The 20,160-nt window shown below is 36.9% G+C and overlaps 1 protein-coding gene across 3 annotated transcripts in view; it reads left to right on the top strand.

The window, feature by feature from the left end:
- Nucleotides 1-9,751: 9,751 nt before the first annotated feature.
- LOC108590610 (uncharacterized) overlaps nt 9,752-20,160 on the top strand; it is a 144,369-nt gene continuing 133,960 nt past the window's right edge. For 2 of the 3 annotated variants that reach the window (XR_013532214.1, XM_078365148.1), the window contains exon 1: nt 9,753-10,078. The gene's annotated coding sequence lies outside the window, so the exon portion shown is untranslated. Of the gene's footprint in view, nt 10,079-20,160 lie in introns of all 3 variants that reach the window. The other variant, XR_013532211.1, reaches the window with a different exon arrangement.

The raw sequence follows: 20,160 nt of genomic DNA, 5'->3' as shown, positions 1-20,160 counted from the left end.
TTTTACTGTGTTCTGCAATATATCAAGGAAGTCATTAAGTATATAGATCATTTATTTCTATGAATTTTATTTGGGGTTTGACTGGTTTTGGTTTGCTTGTGTGATGCCATTAGCTCTGTCTCTTCTTTAAGTGCCAGCTGTCTTGTACCACTGTCACGACGTCTGACTGGGCAGTACACATTCTTTCATTTTTCTGTTTCGAATCTTTGCAGGTGGTGGTATTCAACAGCCAAACCACATAGAATGAGGTCTTAATTAGAGTGAGCTGGATTCTGGGCAAAATTCTGGCAATCTCTTCTGTGAGTGAGGGTTCCAGCTTTGGGTTATGCATGTCATGATGTGTATTCTGGCTGCCTGGAAGGCTTTGTTTACTTGTTTGCTTTGCTTACCAGTGCATGACTGTGTTTCACAGGACTCTAAGTGGTTGGAGCAGTTAGTTTTGAGTAACTGCAGAGTTCATGTGTGTAGCACCAAATGTGGAGTGAGCGTTTGTGCATGAGTGTCAGCAGATTCATGTGTAACATGTTCAAACTGGAGAGAAAAGAAGCACTGCCCAGCTGGAATGGGGAGCGAGTGCAAGTCAGAACATTGATTTTTCTCTTTCCGTCTAAGGACATCAGCAATACTGGGTTCTGGGTTACAGCAGGAAGAGACTTGAATTCTTCCATTTTCTTTCTCTACCAGAAAATCACTTGGCAGCTATCATGGCAACACAAACCCTTGGCTGGTTGGTAGCTTAGGGAAACACAAGCGTGCTAATAATCAGTACAAAGGAAAGCATCTACAGTGTTATCTTATAGAAGCAAAGGAAACCTAATTGATGCCCAATCTCCAAAGAAAACGGCCACAGAGAAGCCATGTGCCTGGGTACAAGAGGGAGAACATTCTTGGCTTATAGCCTCATCCCTCAGTAGCCACTTGATGAGGACAGGCAGAGCCACGGACTTACAGGTGATATATTCAGCCAAGATTACCTTTGAGGTCAGTGAGAAGGGCTTCAAATTTGGCTTTCTTCTTTTTGCCATTAACATCATAAATATACCTACCAAAATCCTAGTTTCACCAAGCATGCTTGGTCTCCCCTTTAGTTATTTCTACAAATCGTATTGTTCTTTCGCTCTTTCTCTCTCCTTTGCTCTTTGTCCCTCTTGGACCCTTTTTAAAGTGTGTTTCATTTAAACCACTTGATGCACATTGGCTGAGTGCAAAGAGAGGGAAATCTCTTTTAATGACCCATCAGGCTTTCAATCTCTGCAGACCGCACAGTTCAGATTGAGCTAAATGAGATAGTATCCATGGTGCGAGGGGCGGAATGTGCCAGGCTTTTGTGCCAAAGGGAGATGAAACGTGTGCCATATATTTGGGCATGTTTAAAGGCAGTGATTTCAAAGTTCTACTCCTGAGTTTAGCATTGCTAATCAGCTTGAAGGAAAGAATAAGAATATACAAGAATAAGTGGCCAGATGGGATAAAACTCCAAAAGACTTTAAAACCAGACAGAAATGGGTTACAGTAAAAGGATGCTCAATAATTAATGTTTAATTTGTTGTAATGTCAGTAACTTTTGTAAAATAATTAAGCAGTCATTTCAACTTTTAAAGGACAAAATTTAAACACTAATGAGACCATATGTATAATAATTCACAATGAAGGAATTATAATGTGCCAACTTTTACATATTCATCATTGTGTGTTAGCAAAGTTCTAAGAGAAAAGTTTGGATCCTTTACAAAAGATGTGTTTTGTTTATGAAATATTGAGTCAATATTTGGTTTCTTAATTTTGTCATCAGATGTATTATGAAAAATTATTTCCTGTTAATGCTTTTAAGATTTTCTAATCAGAGGACATGCTTCTACTCATGTGTTAGGAAAAGGTCTGGCCTTCTGGTGGGCATCTCTACCTTCTGAAGGTAATTACAGCTGTTTGTGGAGAAAGGTTGGCCTTATAACCCCTCACTGGGGACTAAATATATGACCTTTGTCACATAGTTGCCGCATGCCATTTTAACCCATATTATTTCAGATTTGCTTTTCATGGGGTGATATTTAGAGACAAGGATAAAATTAAATTGAACATGAAAGAAGAAAATATTGGTGGAGAAATATTTAAAATTGACAGGTTATTGGCTTTCATTATTTTTAATTGGATTTTATAGTACCTTTAATTGATTTATAGTTTTACTATGATCTTTAGGTGGATATGCTGCTTTTAAACCAGATATAGACTAGTTATGGAGGATATAGTCTGTTCATGCAGGGACTCTGGAAGCTGCTGAGTACCAATTTTGGCATTACTCCCAGTCATGTAATCTTGAAAAATTATTTAAATTCTCTGTGCCTTATTTTTCTCCTTTAGCAAAGGACATAATAATACTATTTTCCTCACAAGATTGTTGCAAGGTTATAGATATGCAATTTAAAGTATGTAGTTCAGTGCCCTGTACATAGTAAAGATGCAACAAATGTCTGTAACAACCACTCAGGTTGTCCCAACTGCAAACCAGCCCAGAATGTTTATATGAATTCTGACAAATTGAAGACATTTCCAAAACTAACTGAAAAGTCAGTCATCTTTGAAAGATGCCAACAAGTGATATGAAAGTTAGCTAGATGAAACACAATAAACAAAGCAAAGCAATAAAATCCACTTCACAGGGACTCAATAAATATTCACTGTATCAAAGAGAATTGGATATTAGGCATTAGGAACTTATAGATTCAGACTCTCTGTGTTGGGTGTAGAAATTTAAGTAAATGTCACTACTGCCAACTGCCCCATTCAATGTTTTAATCTCCTCTACCATATTCCTATAGAGTTGGCACTCATCCTATGCTTGAACCCTTCCAGCAATGGTAACCTATTCATGAGAAGCTAGAGCTGGTTACTGAAAAGATATCTTAGGTTGAGCTGACAACTGCTTGTCCTGCTTTCGCCTGTCCTCCTGGTTTGGCTTCTGTGGCTCTCCATATGTCAGCGGCTTACATATTTGAATATAGCTATTTTCTGGTTTTCTCCATTCCCTTCACTTCCCAAACATAAATCCACAGTTCCTTCAACCTTTCTCAAACGACATGATTTCAAGTTCTCTTATGCTGTGATCGATGAACTTTGGAATTGAACTTATTTCAGTTAGAATTTTTATTTAGTTGCAAGTAAATAAAAAAAAGGTGTTCATTTTTCTCCCAGATAAAATAAATCCTGCATTAAACAGCCCAGAGCCAATGTGGTGGCTTAGCAAATTCATAGGGACCCAGGACCTTCTGGGTTTCTTCTCTGTCATCCTGAAGATGTAGTTCTCATCCTCAGGCTCTGAAGGTGACTGATGTCACTCCAGTTATTGTGTTCCCATTCTGTTCGCATTCCAGACAGGAAAAACGATAAGGGCAATAAGCAACAGGGTGCAACCTTCTGAGTCTGCCTCCCTATTAGGAAGCTCTTCTGGACACAGTAACAGCAACTGCTACTTATTTCTTGTTGGTCAGAATTGCATCACATGCTCAATCCTAATGTAAGGAAAGCACGGAAGTGTAGTTTTTAAGCAAGGTTTTCTTGCTACTTTAAATAAAAGCAGTGTTCTTCTAATACGCAGAAAAGGCAGACTAAACATAAGGCAGCCAACAGCAGTCTGCATCAGGATGTCCTCTTCAAATATCCCCTTTGGAAATGCAGCCTCTCTACTTTAACAATAGTCTAGACAGAAGATGACCCTGAGGAGTAGAATAAAAACTACACCTGTCTCTGGAAATTTGACTTCTGATAAAAAGGAGTCGATTAACTAAAATATCAGGGAAAAGGTACAGAGAAGCCCTTACTTGGGCAAAGCTTTGTTCATCCAACTTGTAAGCTCAAAGCCAATAATCCTAATATTAATATTTACCGAGGCTCCTTACCTGTTAAAAGTTAAAAGCCTGCTTGTTCCTGGACTACTTTCTGTTCTGCACTATAAATCTACAAATCTGCAAATGTAGTAGGTCCATAAGCCAGCTTTGGCTGGGCCGATTTCTTCATTAAGGATGTGATTTACTAAAATGCTTATCAAAGTTAAGTGGCATAGTTATTACATTTTAGGAAGGTGTAAGCCCATGTATAAAGTTTTTTATTAAACATGTATTAGTGCCACTGCTATTTTAAGAAATTATTCAAGTATAGTATAGAGTCTTGCTGGGAAGCATGGCACCTAGCAAGTTCATCTAACCACTTAGCTGTTAACTTCTCTTTCTGTCCCAAAGATCATGGATTTCATTGGAAGGATGAGATTCCTCCCTCCCCCAATAGCTATTTAGGAAGAAAAACAAAAAAATGCATGCTTGATCTACAAGGAGTTGTGGAAATTCACACCTGGTCTCTGAAAGTGAAAAGAGATGAGATAAGAAAAGTAATTGGTGTATCACAGACATCAACTCATATACACCTTCTGGCCACAGAGAGGCCCAGGCCTAGCTAGCTCAAGTATTGTTCATAGCAAGATGTCAGTGATAAAAACAATGAGAGGCCTTGTTGACTAAGTCTTTTTGAGTACAGGTAATGTGATTTGTAACTGACTTTTTTCCCCAAAAATCCTAGAGAAGAGACTCTAGTTGATTTTTAGGGCTCATTAGTTAAGGGATGGTCTCAGTGCTAAGAATGCTAACAATTAACATCACTTACAAGGCCAAATTAATGACTATGCTTTTTCTGTTATTTCTCCATGTTTATGTTCATGTTAGAATTGAAATACTATAAACTCATCTATCTGGTTTCCCAAAGCCCTGTCTTCCTGAAATAGACAAGAATGAAATGTAAGACCACAATCTAGGAATAGGTAGATGACTGCAAATTGTGTCTGACCTCTCCATACTCTTAACTCTGACAGAATTTTTTCTGATAGTCACTGAAGACTTCCTTTCAGCAGTTTTTCCATTAGCCCAAAGGAAGAAAAAAATATGGTCCAAAGTATGATTACTGATTTCCTCTAAATGCAATGGTAATTTCGGTAATAAAAAGGAAAAAGCCTGAGAATGCATTTTTGCTATTGCCTTGTAGTCATTAGGCTATGTTTTCTGCGAGTTTCAATTACTATTATTCATTCATTCATTCACTTATCTTTTTAATGAATGTTAATCATTCACTTAGTGCCCACTATATGCTTGGCATTGAGCTAAGTTCTGAACATGCAAAACTCTCTGAGAAATTGTTTCGGCCCTCACAAAACTTATGACTAAATGACGATTGATTAATTGATTAACTTACCTTTGATTTGTTTTTTGAAGTTCTTCAAGTGCCCGGAATTTATAGCAAAATCTCAAGGGAGTTAGAATAGGTATTAACAGTCCTATTTTAAAACCGAGGAAACTGAGGCTCACAAAGTTTAAGCAACCTATTTGGACTGCACAGAAAGCTGATAGCAAAAAGAGTTCAATGTTAATTCTTGATAAGCTTCACATTTTAATATAACTAGTTATTTATATATGAAATTTTATTATAAGAACATTAGCTGAAGTCTGTTTTTTAACATCTTTCAGTAATGATAATGTTCTGACCTAGATTTCTAAAATACAGGAAGTTCATCTTGCTTGATTCATGCATTGCAGATCTGAACTATTGATAAAATGGATGAAAAGAAATGGCAAGTGAATTTGTTAGTTGCTTTGTGGACTAAAATTTAGTGGTATCAGAATGACTGGAGTATGACAGTTAAGGTTTAATTCCTATCATTTGCCAGCTGTTGTGGACTTGGTAAACACGTATGGGCTATTAGGAAGTGTGTATTTCAAAGTATCAAGTCATATTTAAAGTATTACTTAAGAAAATGGGATCATATCTTCTGTGTTCTAAAGAGGCCAGAAACTTTAAAAAAAGAGAGACATTTTAATCTTTTTTATTTTAAACTTTCTTTTCACACAATTTTTATTTTTCATTGCAAAGTAGATTTTGTGGTGGTTGCTATCTTTCTTAACATAGTCCATTGCAAAGGAGTTTAATCTATCCAGGGCTAAAAAGTGAAAATACGGACATGGTCAGGAAATGACTTGTATTTGGGTGAAGAAAAACAAATACAAGCTTCCCAGGTGACTTTAGGGTGTCTGGAGCACTGGTTACCAAACCTGGCACAAACCTGGAACATACTAAAGTCACCTAGGGAGCGCGCAAAATAGGCTATTCCAAAACCGTAAGATCTCTGGGGGTGGGACCCAGGCACTGGTACTGTTTTGAAATATCCCTGGGTAATGCTAATGAGCAGCCAAGGTTGAGACTTGCTAGAAACTTTCACTTCTGTTGGAGAGCAAAGTCATCAAATTAAGCTAATTGCTACTAAAAAGTGAATGGCTTGTATTATTCACATTTTCCAAATCAGTGTCTAATGGAGATTCTGGCTAGTGAGACAAAGTATAATGAAGACTGTCTCATCTAGTTTGCACAACTGCATAGTGCCTAGTACATAAACACCAAATATTACTGGCATTATTCTATTATTGTTATTTAATTCTTTGACAAAGGAAGGGAAAAGAAGAAAATAAATATTGTTTTCAAGATTAAAGATTTTCTATCTTTAATTTGCATTTCTTCCAGTTGAATGTTTTGAAATATAATAATTTGAGTATCTGAAATGTAAAAGCAAGAGATATAATGTAGCATATTTTATTTCCAAGGAATCCTATGAAATTTCACCTACTTTGGTACATATCTTATCAAAGTCAATTTATCTACCTCTAGCATTTTGTAGAAGAGGCTAGGGGATATGTGCACAGTAGTAAAAAAGCAGAAAAATGTATTTTTCTTTTGGCAAGTCACAGGCATTCCTTGGGATTGAGGTGGGAAGGGGTGGGGTAGGATGTCAACAAACTAGTAAAATGTAGTTATAAACTCTTATTCTTTTTTAAATATGATTTGTAGTTCTTATTTGAATGTTAATGTATTTTAAGTATTTATCTCTGAACTAATTTAGGGCAAGAGACAAAACCTTGGTAACAGCATATGCAGCATGTCATGATCTTCCCAGTTGCTTCATGGAAAGGTTCATATACTGACCTACTCCTCTTACTTTCTCCAGAGCACAAAACTACCATAGATAATTTCTTCTTCTAGTATGTCTTTGTAATATTATTTCAGTAACTTTATGTTATTACTTATTTCAGAAACAAAATAGAAACAGAAAGAATAAAGGTCTTAATCTAAAGACTAAAGTAATTCACAAAGAGCAGGAAACTAAATTCCACACCTGATCTCTTTTGGCTTCTAGCTTTCTTTTCTTCAAGTAGATTTTATTTCTCCCTCATCCCTGATTCTAATTCTAATAGATTATTGCAATTTGTATCTATCTTTGCCATATTCCTTTATTTAATTCCTACCTCCATGTCTACATTTTAAAAAGTGGTTTCTGTATTCAAGAATACTTTATTACTTAGCTCTTGAGAGGGAAAGCTGGCTCTTAAATTTTCTTAAAATTTGCTTTGAATTTTACTCTGGGGACAGAAGTTGAAATCTTGCCCACGGTTATCATGTTAGTTACAAAGTAGGCATGGATTGATGTATGATAGGAGAAGAGTTTCTGATGTCAGGAATATTTCATTTTATTTTGGGAATTGGTGATGATTGAGGGTTTTTTTTTTTAATTCTGTCTTTATGAGTTCTCCATTAAAACACTATTTTTTATCTCTACCCAGAGCTGGAATTTTGTGTTGCTAAAACTATAGAGCCTAGTCCCACTTTTTTTCTCCTTTGTCAAGCATATTTTCTCATGTCTGAGTTTTCTCAGTTATTCTTAATCCTACTTACAATCTTTAGGTGGATTAAAAGTTGCATTTCCTTGTAGCATTTGTTGCAAACATCAAATGATTAAAAAACAAAGAGAATTTATTTTCCTACCATAAGCTTAATGACTCATATTCAAGGGCAGGATGGGGTTGTCTGGAGGAAAGAGGGAGGCAAAGAAAAGTAAAAAGTAAATAGCAGGCATGTTTCAGGAAAGCTGCAGCCAGGGCTGTTGGACTGAACTGTGTCGATGCTGCTTTATGATACGTGTCAAAATAAATGCAGGACACAGTTTTTACCTCAAAGCTTGGAATGTTGTGGTTCACTGATATTTAGGTAAAGGAATGTTACAATTGGAATAGCTGGCCCAAAACTTTCCCAAAATCATCAATTTTATTTATTAAACTGGCTGAAAATGAGAAGAGTGACAAGGAAAGGCACAGATCATTTATTTATTTGACAAGTTTTTCAGAGTTCTTTTCCCTGATAAAGCAGCGATGGCAATGAATTTTATTATGTTTAGTGAAAGTGTTTGCTTGGTTTAAATTGTTTACATATTTACTGTTAGGGCAGTAATGAAAGCAGGTCAGTCCAAATAACTTTTTTGTCTTGTCTGTAAAACACTAGGCAAGTTGCATTTTTAATGGATGACGACCACAGTTGTTATTAGGATTCCTGAATGAAGTCATGAAGTCTGAAAAAATTTTGGAACCCAGAGTTTTAACTCATGTCACAATTAGAGTAACTGCTTTACAGAAAAGGGCCTAGTCTAATTTTGAGTCTGTGGCTTGATTCTCACAAGTCTGATGTTCATTTTCCAAGGATAATATTTATAAGCCCATAATTAAGGCAGTACTTTAGTTAGACATGAATTGTAAAGAAAGAAATTCAGGTTACTTTAGGTTTCCATTCTTCAAATCCAGTGTTCTGTGCTATACTTTTACAGTTAAGTGTGCTACAAAATAAAGTCTTTGGGACCCTCCGTTAAATAGGTTTAAACTTTTTTTGGAACAAGATTTCTAAGAGACTTAAATGTGCAAGTGAGCATTCTGACTAAGAAAGGACAAGGCACGTAGCCTTTCCAGACCATTAGCAAGCAGTATCTATTCTCATCTCTCAGGACGCTGTTTCTCAGAACACAGTTAAGGAGAATTTATATGTAAATGTATCACCATCAATAGGCAAGGCATAACTGTATATTTATATAGTATATATGTAAGTTTGTATAATATGTAATGTATATAACATATATGTATAGTATATGTGTAATATATATTAAAGTTACTTATGTAAACTTACTTATATATAAGTACACATATATATTATATATATTACATATATACATATAGTATATATTACATATTATATATAAACTTACATATATACTATATAAATATATACTTTATACAGTATTTACATGTGTTTATATGTAATATATACTATATAAACATACAGTATATTTATGCTGTATAAATATACAGTATATAAACATACTACATAAATATACAGTATATAAACATACTATATAAATATACAGTTATACCCTGCTTATTAATGCTGATACATTCTGAGAAATGTGTCATTAGGCAATTTTGCCATTGTGCTAACATCATAGAATGTACTTACACAAAATTAGATGGTATGGTCTGCTACACAGGTAGGCTATATGGTATAGCCTATTGCTCCTAGGCTACAAACCTGTACAACATGTTACTATACCAAATACTGAAGTTAATTATGACACAATGCTGAGTATTTATGCACCTAAACATAGCTAAACATAGAAAAGGTACAGTAAAAATTTTGTATTATAATCTTACAGGACCACTGTCATATCTTCATTTGATCAAAGTGTCATTAGGTGGACATGACTATATATAAATATATGATCAAATATATTTGTTATTTATATATTTTTATCAATATTTATATATTAATATAATACTAATATATATATAAGTTCTTTATTATCTTTCTGTCTCATTTAGTCTAAACCTAATATTGTATTCCCTCTGCAGAAACCTGCATCACAAAGGGCCAGCACAGCAAGGGGCACCAGGAATCCAGGGACCGTTATTTAATTGATGGCACTGGCAGATGATGGTCTCTCTTCCACGCATGAGACATGGTGCAGGTCTGCATGATGTCGTCTTCTTTTCCCTTGTGCATTCTCAGAACAGATAGCCCAGATGGCACTGTGATTCACTGTAAAGCAGGAAGGAGATAATGCAGCAGCATCTGCAGTGCTGCCAGGAGGAACACCTCTATAGCAATTGGGTGGATCTTGGCTACCTCTGGGCCAATTCTCCCTGTGTAGATCTTGATGAAGAAGAGAGTTCTGGGGGTAAGAGCAAAATTAATTTGTTTTTACTTTATCTGAGTTTAGAAGGTTTCTGGGCTCCTGTTAATGTACATCAAAGCAGTTCTAGAGTCATCTAAAACTTGCTCAACATTGCCAGTGTGCATGTGTAGAGGGATCTCTGTAACTCTGTTGGGTTCTGATTAAATGTATTATAAATAATATGCAGGAATCCTAGCATGGTTAAACATCTAAGTTGGAAACAAAAGAAATATTTTCACTTGGGACACTTAAATATATCTATTAGATTCTACTTAATTGTTAAATAAAGGGATGTCTTGGGATGGAAACGATAAAAGGCAAGATTGCTGAATTGGCTGTTGATGTTGACATTGGTTGTTTAAAAAGATTGTTTAGGATTGCAGTCCATTCAAAGCTAGATGGGCATCATAAATTCAGGGAAGACATTCTCATGAACCTTCTCTTAAGAACCCCACTACTCATCTTTTGACTAACATTCGGCACAGTATCAATTTCATGCATTGTTCTTAAATGATTCGTTGGGTAACTGCTGACCCCAGAACTAAGTGATAACACTGCCTTCCCTTAGGTCAGTTCTTTGCTCATGTATTCTTCACATTCTACAAAGGCTTACTTACCATGTATAAGGCGCTGTGCACAGCACCCAGGAAAACACAGAGGCACACAAGGTGCACTCTTTCTGCCATCCACTGTTGTGTACACAACTAAACAGACTAAAAAATATGTGTGGTAAATTTCATACAAAGTCATGCAAAGGAAGTAGTAACCGCTCTTTTGAATGTGATCATGAGTAGGCAGATTCCAGCCACTAAAGGCTCAGCATGGGCCACCTTGTAAGTATGCTGCATGAGGACTCACAGTGCGTAACAGCATAGCAACCTCATTTCTTTAAAAAAAAAAAACCATGAAACTCATATTACTGTACTCTTCCAGGACTTCATTTTGCAACTTTCATGCACTCTTGAAGCAAAGGCCATAACATCATAACTTTTGTTTTTTTCTAGTAGTTCACTTTCTGAGCATGTAATTGGGTACTTGGTGTATTATAGGCCATTACCAGACCTGGACATGATCATGGGTTTGGTCTCGTGCTCACTGTTTTAGAGGCAAGTCTAAGCTCTGCCTCCTCTCTTTTAGAAAAAAATTGTTCTGTGATTTATGATAATATTTTAATGAATGAAGTTTCTACCTTTTGTTACTATCATCTTCATTTTGAAAAAAAAATTATAGTCATTTACCATATTTCATCCATTTTAAGATAAATGCTTTTTCACATTTTAACATCTTTGAAATCAACTGTATTTTGTAATCAATGACATGTCATAGTTTAGTTGGCAGCAATCCTCCTCTCCCTTTCCAAAGTTTCCTTTGGCAGCACATGCCTCTACCTGTGAAGCATTGGAAACCCGCCCCTCCCCACCATGTTTCTGGTACATGACACATTAAAGGAATTCAGTGATGGATGACATTTGGGTCCTACAGTTGTGAGAAAACCAGGTCACTTTATTTGATATCTTGACATACTATTTTGTCTTCTCCTAATAGTGTAGATATGAGATAATATTGGCTCATGAAGTGATACTGTTTCATGATGAATTCATCTAACATTTAGTGAATGCTATAAAGCATATGTTCTTCCCCTATGCACTATGCACCATGACCACATTTGAAGAGTATAACAGGTGAAAAACACAGTCTTATATGATGACTAAGGGAGGTGCCATAATATAATATACAAATAAGTACTAAACGAGGTCAGACAAGATAAATCCCAAGTGGGAAGAGGTTACTTTGGGCTGGGAAGAGTTAATGGAAGATATGAGAGGCGAACTAGGCTTTGAAAGTTATAAAAATATGTATGAGTAAAAATGGAGGAAGGGTAAGTACGTTTTTAGTACTAATTTTTTTTAGCATCTATCTTCATTCGACACAGCTGTACATGAATGCAAAGTAGAAGTGTATTTTTAGATTCAGAACATGTATTTGAAAATACAGCATACATTTATGAGATTGGCTCTTTTACTAAGAACCAGTTAGAATGTCTGCTTTTCTGGGAATTCTGAACATTTCTTGCTAAATTGGGGTGCCAAAAGAAGACAGCAAAGCACTGACTCACATTTGAGATGGCACAGGAAGGATTGGCAGGGCAGATTTAATTCCAGGGAGGTTTCAAGGGGACTTGCTGTCTTAGACTTGAATGTGAATTGAGTATAAACCATGACTCAGAGAACACTCTTGAACTGGGTAACATGACTAAACAATTATCAACCAAAACAAGCTAGCATAGGTCTCATTTATTTATTTAGCAGGTATTTAGAGGTCTTCTAAATAATGAAGCCACAGTTTTTGGAAGGTAGCCTTAGATTCCCTTGTGGTTATGCCACTTATGCCTCTGATCACAGTGAGCCCTGCTCTTCCTGAGATAGGGCTTTGGGATGCTGTGTTATATACAGCACTTAGTTGGGGGCAAATTTCTGTTTTTAAATGGTAAATTTCTGGTCTAACTTCCTCTTTCTCTTCTCCTTCATTTCTTTTCTCACTTCTTCTGACATTTTAGGGCTTACACTGAGCATTCCAGAGCAGTTTATCAATAAAGGTTGATGTTATTTCTTTACCTTTTGTGGTGCACTTCTAAACTTTTAAATTGAGCAATGAAGACCTGCTCCACAATCGTGTACACTAGATTACATTGCTGTAAAAAAATTATTTCTGTTTTCAGTTCTGTTTGGTCTTAGTGACTGAAAGCCCTGTGCGAGTATATTTAAGAAGCTTTCTTCTATTTAACAGTTTAATCTAGGCTTAGGACATCAAGTCTCATTTTCCTTTACATTTTTCTCCATATGCCAGAGGAGCAATTCTTAACCCTGTTGACATTAGACATTTTTACAAAATACTGTTGCCTGGGCTCCACCCATAGAGATACTGATTTATTAGTCTGAACTAACGTTTAAAACAAGCTATTAAAAAAAAAAAAAAAACCTCCTCAGATGAATAGAGAGCCAGGCTTGAGAACCATTGTGTTGGTAGTCTGGTCAGAATTAGGGAAAATCCATGGAGTCTGGTCAGAGAATTAGGGAAGATCCAGAGAGCAAGGCTGATCCAGTCTAGAGAATCATAAGGCAGAATTTCTTTAGCATTTAGAACAAAGACTTCTGTGGATATGCAGAACATTCTTGGACCCCAATGCTAAAATTCCCTTAAAGATTTCAACATCTTTATCTGTTTTCTGTCCTTTAGGTTAAGAGTAAACCACTCACTCACCTCTGCAGCTAATATATAAAGTATCTTTGTGAAAGCTAAGGAAATCCACACCTTTCTTAATACATTATTATTATTTTCTAGGCAATTGTCAGAATAATATACAAATTTATAATGATAACATTGTAAAGGGCACTTTATGGACTTGTATAGTGCATAGACTGCACACACAGCCACACCCTATGGCCCATCATGTTCTTGTTTTTCCTGCTTAAACAAGTCATGATCTGAACTGGTGACCTGGAGACTATAGGCATCAGATGGCAATTACTGGCAGGCTGACCTAGGCATCGCAATTAAGATAAAAGGCAACTTCAAAGTCTGAGATGATGGGTTAGATGATCGCAAAAGGCTCTGTGCCTCATAGCTCTGCCACATTGCTTAATTTAGCCCAGGTTGTTTGTGAAATGGATTTAAAGTTGACCAAGTCAGTGTCTAAAAGCTGTGAGTGAAGAATGTATAAAACTTATGGCAAATATGGCTTTGCTTGACAATGTTGGATGACTTTATTTGGTTACACAGAGCTAAAGACTAAAAGAACCTGCCCATCCTCAGCAAAATTGCTGAGTAAGGGTGGGCTTATTTTGAGATTCCTCAGCATCTTCTCTCTCTCTTTTTTTTTTGGTATGTTTCTTTTTAGGAGTAGACACCAAGAAAAGGCATGTGTTTTGTATCTCATTGCTTGGCCAGTGGGCTTCATAGATGATACTCATCTTCAATGTAGCTGCACTTAAGCAAGCTCTAGTGGTATAGCAGCACAGCCCATGAGAACTTCCTACAATGATGAAAATGTTGTATTATCTGTTGTTCTGTCATGGGCAGAATGCAAACCTTCCTCAAAGTCTGAGGAAGCTAAGAGGCTGAAGAAAGGCTGACAAATCAATTTTCTGAGAAAGAAACAATTAATAGAGACTTACAAACAGAAGCCATGTCTGTGTCTTGGGTGACAGTGGGATAAGATGATGGATCCCCATGCTATTTCTCCCCCAACCCAGGGCTTATATACGATAGGGAAAGGGTATACATAATGCAGAAGGGATGTGTAGAATAATTGATCTACAATAACATCAAGGTTATTTGACCTAAGAGCAGGATTTACAGTAAGTACTGGCTCTTACACAAGGAACAATTGGAACTCTTAGAGGCCTTCCTGGAACAGCAGTTAATCAGAAACCAACATGGCAGCTTAGCATCCAAGATGGAGTTGCTTTGGCCTCCACACCTGTGCTATCCAAACAAGTATACACTGGCTATATGTGGCTTTTCAGCACTTGATATGTTGCTGGTGGAACCAAAGGAAAAAAAAACCCTGAATTTTAAATTTTAAATACTTTTAGTTAATTTAAATTTAAATGGCTACATGTAGCTAGTGGCTACCGCATTGGACAATGCCAGCCTGAAAGATAGGTTTTATCCAGAGGGGAAGAAAACTAATGTTTGTTATGCACCTTCTAATTTTCAGGAACATTCTTATTATGATCACGTCTAATCCTTACAAAACCTTTTGAGGTAGATATTATCATTTCCACTTCATATAATGAAAGTAACTGGAGCTCAAAGAATCAATTACCCAAGGTCTTAGAACTAATAAATGATCAAATGAACGTTCAAACTTAGGTTGATTTGATTCTAAAGCCCACACTTGAAGTTTCCTTAGGGAAGTAATCTTCCTTGTGATGAATTACAAGCTAAATTTGTAGTAAAACAATAACAACTATCAAAACACTCCCACCAAAGATCACTGTAGAGTAAAAGTAGAATTCCAGAGAAGGAGTGAAAAGAGAATGTGTGGTGGCCCTGGGCTGAAGCAGCACATGTAGCAGATGGGAATGTGGTGCTGAAGGTGGGTTGGCAGGCAGAAGAAGGGTGCCAAAGCCACTGCACCCGGGAAAAAACAGACTATTCTCACTATAGCTTCCTCAACTTTTCATATGCGCAGAGTCCTGTGCTCTGTCCTTACTCTGTCCTTTCTTCATCAGATTAAAATCAGGCTTTCCTATCCTTAATAGAGCCAACAGAGAAGCTCACTTGCTAGTAGCTGCTTAGGACTGAGTAGAGGTATGTCTGAGGGTTGTCAGCTTCTTTTCAGTAGGACCCAATCCCTGACCAAGGATAAGTCTTCTTGCTCAGCTGGTTTTTCTCCCACTCCAAGTCATTTTTCTTTATGCCTCAAGATGCCCAGAGTTTACATTTATAGCCCTTTCTCCTTTATCCTATGTCCTCTAATATTCATGGTCCTTCCCCACAACTAGTGAATACATTAATCCTCTAGGCAGTAGTTCTTAGCCCTGTCTGCATTGGGATTAACTGGCACACTTTTAAAAATACAGCTGCCAAGGATCCACCCCAGACAAACCAAGTAGGAATTTCTGGCAGCAGGGTATATGGCCATCAGTATATTTTAAAATTCCCCAAGTGATTCTAATGTACAGACAGCCTTTTTTGATTTGCCATCTGCATGTATCCCAGAGTTCTACTTCTTTCATATTTTTAAGCCCAGGCATGAGATAGGAAGATTTGTGCATGGAGAAGGGTGGGTGTTGTGGGTGGTAAGTGATAAGCAGTTAGACAAGTAGCTCTGGGAAATGGAAGGTGAAAAAGAAAAGAGAAATGTGTCAAGGACCCCACAGAGGGTGACCATTATGGATGGGTGGAGCACAGAAACCCTGATGAAAGAGAGAGGTCTAGGATAAATTATCAGTATGGTAATTTCTCCATTCAACAATCATTTGGTGAGAATTTTTGGTGCCAGCCTCTGCCACAGGCATACAAGAAGAAAAGAAGGATCTTGACCATGTAAAACGTTGTAAGGTAGAGAATTAGTGAGAGAGAGAGAGTGAGACTTCGTTGACCAGTAAGAATAATCCTCATTTAACTACTTATATGTACTGTATTAGTCCATTTTTATACTGCTATAAAGATATTACCTGAGACTGGGAAATTTATAAATAAAAGAGGTTTCACTGACTTACAGTTCCACCTGGATGAGGAGGTCTCAGGAAACTTACACTCATGGCAGAAGTCAAAGAGGAAGCAAGACATATTATTACATGGTAGCCGGAGGAGAGACAAAGAGAAAAAGTGAAGGGGAAGTGCCACACTTTAGAACCATCAGATCTTGTGAAAACTCCCTCACTATCATGCAAACGGCATGGGAAAAACCACCCCCATGATCCAATCACTTCCCTTTAGGTTCTTCCCTTGACATATAGGTATTACAATTCACAATGCGATTTGGGTGGGGACACAGAGCCAAACCATATCATATACCACTTGCTCATTATCTAGCAAAATTAGCTTTCATACACGTCACTAAATACATGTCAGATTATCTTCGTTGTAAATTGCATTCAATTACAGCAATATCCTCTGTGGATGTCTTTTGAGCCTTTATGTGATTGGTTTGTACACAGTTTAAACAAATTACAGGAGTCTTGTTGCAATATCCACCTGCAACTTTTCTCATAAGATTGTGAGTAAAGTAAATGTTTATAACAGTTTCTGGCAAGTGTCTTGGTGTAAAACATTAAATAAGTCCACTTGTATTCTTTAGCACCCTACTTACTAATGCTTCTCTCTACCACATCACACCCAACAAGTTTTCATTTATAACTATAGCCTAAATCACAGTATTTATGTGCTCTGATGGGAACATAAATGGGAAAAGTAAAGCAAAACTACTTTCTTGATAGCCAGGGTCTGTATGTGTGGGAACAGCATTCTGTCTACTGTGAGCAGCATTAAGTGTCTCTATGGCTTTGTGCCTTCTTATTCTTGGCTTTAGCAACAGCATTCATATGAAAAATTGTCTTAGTTTTATTGTGAGTCATGCTTGTGGTGGGACCCTCTCATGGGAGAAGGGGAAAGTATGGAGGATGAATACTTCTATTCATCTTGTGGGCACTTGACTTCCTCTTTGCACCTTCATGACATAAATATCATACACATGACATTAGTTAGTTTCATCTGTTTTTGTACTTTGTATGAATGAAATCTTACATGTATATGCTTTTATATCTGGCTTCTTTTATTGGACTCCATTTTTGTGAGATTAATTCATATTTTTGTGTGCAATTATAGATGATTTACCTTCATAGTTGTAGAGTATCGATTGTGTGAATGTACTCCAAGGCATTTATTCATTCAATTAGTGATGGACATTTGGTAGTTTTTGGCTTAAGGTTATGCTATGAACATTCTGGTCCATGTGTTTAGGTGAATGTATATACACATTTCTGTTGGAAATATACCTTAAAGTGGAATTGTCAGGTAACAGGGTATGTATGTATTCAGTTTAAATAGATACTGCTAAACAGATCTTTGACGTATTTGTACCAAGTTTCCTTTCTACCAGTACCATATGAGACTTCTGCTATCTTCACTTGGCCTTTTCCATCTTTTATCATTTAGGCACTCTGGTATATGTGTGTGTGTTAGTGAGTGTTCTCCAGGGAAACAGAACCAATAGGAGGCGTATGTGTATATGTATATATCTGTGTGTGTGTGTGTGTATAATTTACTACATATATATGTATACGTATATAGTAAATTCCTTATACAAAGAATTGGAGACCCAGGAAAGCCAGTGCTGTAATTCAGTCCAAATCCAAAAACTGAGAACCATGGAGTTGAATTTGGAGAAGGCCAGCTGGAGTCCTTAAAGGCCTGAAAGAACCAGGAGCTCTAGTGTCTGAGAACAGAAGATAGACATCCCAATTTAAGAAGGGAGAGGAAATTTGCCCTTCCTCTACCTTTTTGTTCTATTGGGGGCCTCAACGGATTGCATAATGAGGGCAGATTTTCCTTACTCAGTCTCAGATTCAAATGCTAATCACCTCTGGAAACAATCTCACAGACACACCCAGAAGTAATATTTTACCAGCTATCCACACATCCCTTAGCCCAGTCAAGTTGACACATGAAATTAACCATCCCAGTGGAGTACACACTGTGGTTTCATTTTCTTGGTGCCTAGTAAAGTTGAACACCTGTCTTATTTGCCATCTACACATATATTTTGCTGTTTGTTTTATGTGGCTTTTCTAATATCATATAGACAAATTTCTTATTCTACTTTTACACTTAGCAATTTTCATTAGTTAAAAAAAAACTAATACAATGTCACTTCGGCTAACCTAATACAGTAATTTTCTCAAAATATTCAGTCTCCTGATAGTAAAGGGGTAGTAGGTGGGTGGGAGAGGGGGCTTCTCGTTTCACAGTACTTCATAGGAACAAGCTGGCTTTACTTCCTCCCTTATAAAACAAAAAACAAATAGACAGTACTAATATGACCAGCAATATCCCAGAACTCAAATATGAGGATAAAACAGTTCCCAGGGCCACAAGGAAGTGAAAAATCCCTGAGCAGATGGTAAGAGGATCTGACTTTCATATTTGTGATGCCCCTTCCCTAATCTGCCTGGAACCAGTGTGATGGAAATTACCCCCAACCCATGGTTTCTACGCTAGAGAAAGTGAGATCAAGGTGGATAATCAGCTTCCTCATCATCTTGGGTTCCATGGCAGAAGACCCGTCCCTGCTTGAACCCACAGGAAGCATTGGGAGTGACTGAATAAGGAAATATCCCTAAAGAGAGGTAAAGGCAAAGATGGGGAGGGCACCCGGGAACTCTGCTCTGTACCTGGACCAAAGGAGACACAAAATCAGAGTGACTACTCAGCAGCACTACACTGTAGAAAGTTCTTTCTACAGGTCCCCTGGTTGACACTCTTTGTTTACTATAACTGAGGCAAACCTGGGCTTAAGGCACCATCTAGTGCTGAAAAGGAGGCAGCAACCTAAAGAAAAAAAAAAGGAAGAAAATCAACAGGTAAATTACAAAGAATCTCTAAGCAAACATACCCATAAAAACTCAAACAAGTCACACAGAAGACTCACATATATAACTAATTCATTAATCCAATAATGTAGATCTACATCCATAATAAACAACAGCAAATAGAGCCATGACCTCTCCACTGGACAAAAAAAAGAAACCAGTAACTGACCACAATGAGATGGCAATATATGAACTCTTTGACTGAGAATGCAAAATCGCAGTTTTAAGTAAATTAAATGATATCCAAGATAAGGCAGAAAATCAATTTAGAAATTTTTCTGGGAAATTTTACAAAGAGATTGAAATAACTTTTAGAAATCAAACAGAAATCTCAGAACTGAGAAATGCATTTGCTGAACTGTATTAAAGTCTCTCATAGCCGAATGGATCAAGTGGAGGAAATAATTAGTGAGCCTGAAGACAGACTATTTGAAAATATACAGTCAAAGGGGAAAAATAAAAAAGAATGCAAAGGAATGAAAATCACCTACGAGATGTAGAAAATTACCTTAAAGGACCAAATCTAAGGAGTATTGGTGTTCAAGAGGGAGTTGAGCAAGAAAAAGGCATAGAAAATGATTTAAATAACTAAAAATGGAAGACTTTTCAAAACTGGAGAAAGAGGTAAATATCCACTTACCAGAAGGTCAGAGAACAGATTTGACCCAAATAAGACTGCCCCAAGGCATATGATAATCACATTTTCATAAAAGGACAGAGAGCATTCTAAAAGCAGTAAAAGAAAGGAAGCAAATAACACATAAAAGAGCTCCAATTTGTTTGGCAACAGTCTCCCTGAAAGAAACCATACAGGCCAAGATGGAGTGAGACTACATTTTCAAAGTACTGAAAGAAAAGCCTGCCATCTAAGAGTACTGTATTCAGTAAAGCTATCCTTCAGATATGAAGAAGAAATAACATTGCTCCAAGACAAACAAAAACTGAGGGAATTCACCACCACCAGATCTGTCTTATAAGAAATGC

The sequence above is a fragment of the Callithrix jacchus genome, chromosome 2 (assembly GCF_049354715.1).
Source record: "Callithrix jacchus isolate 240 chromosome 2, calJac240_pri, whole genome shotgun sequence".
Lineage (NCBI taxonomy): Eukaryota > Metazoa > Chordata > Mammalia > Primates > Cebidae > Callithrix > Callithrix jacchus.
Note: the sequence above shows the minus strand (reverse complement) of the source record. Positions and strands in the feature narration are given on the sequence as shown.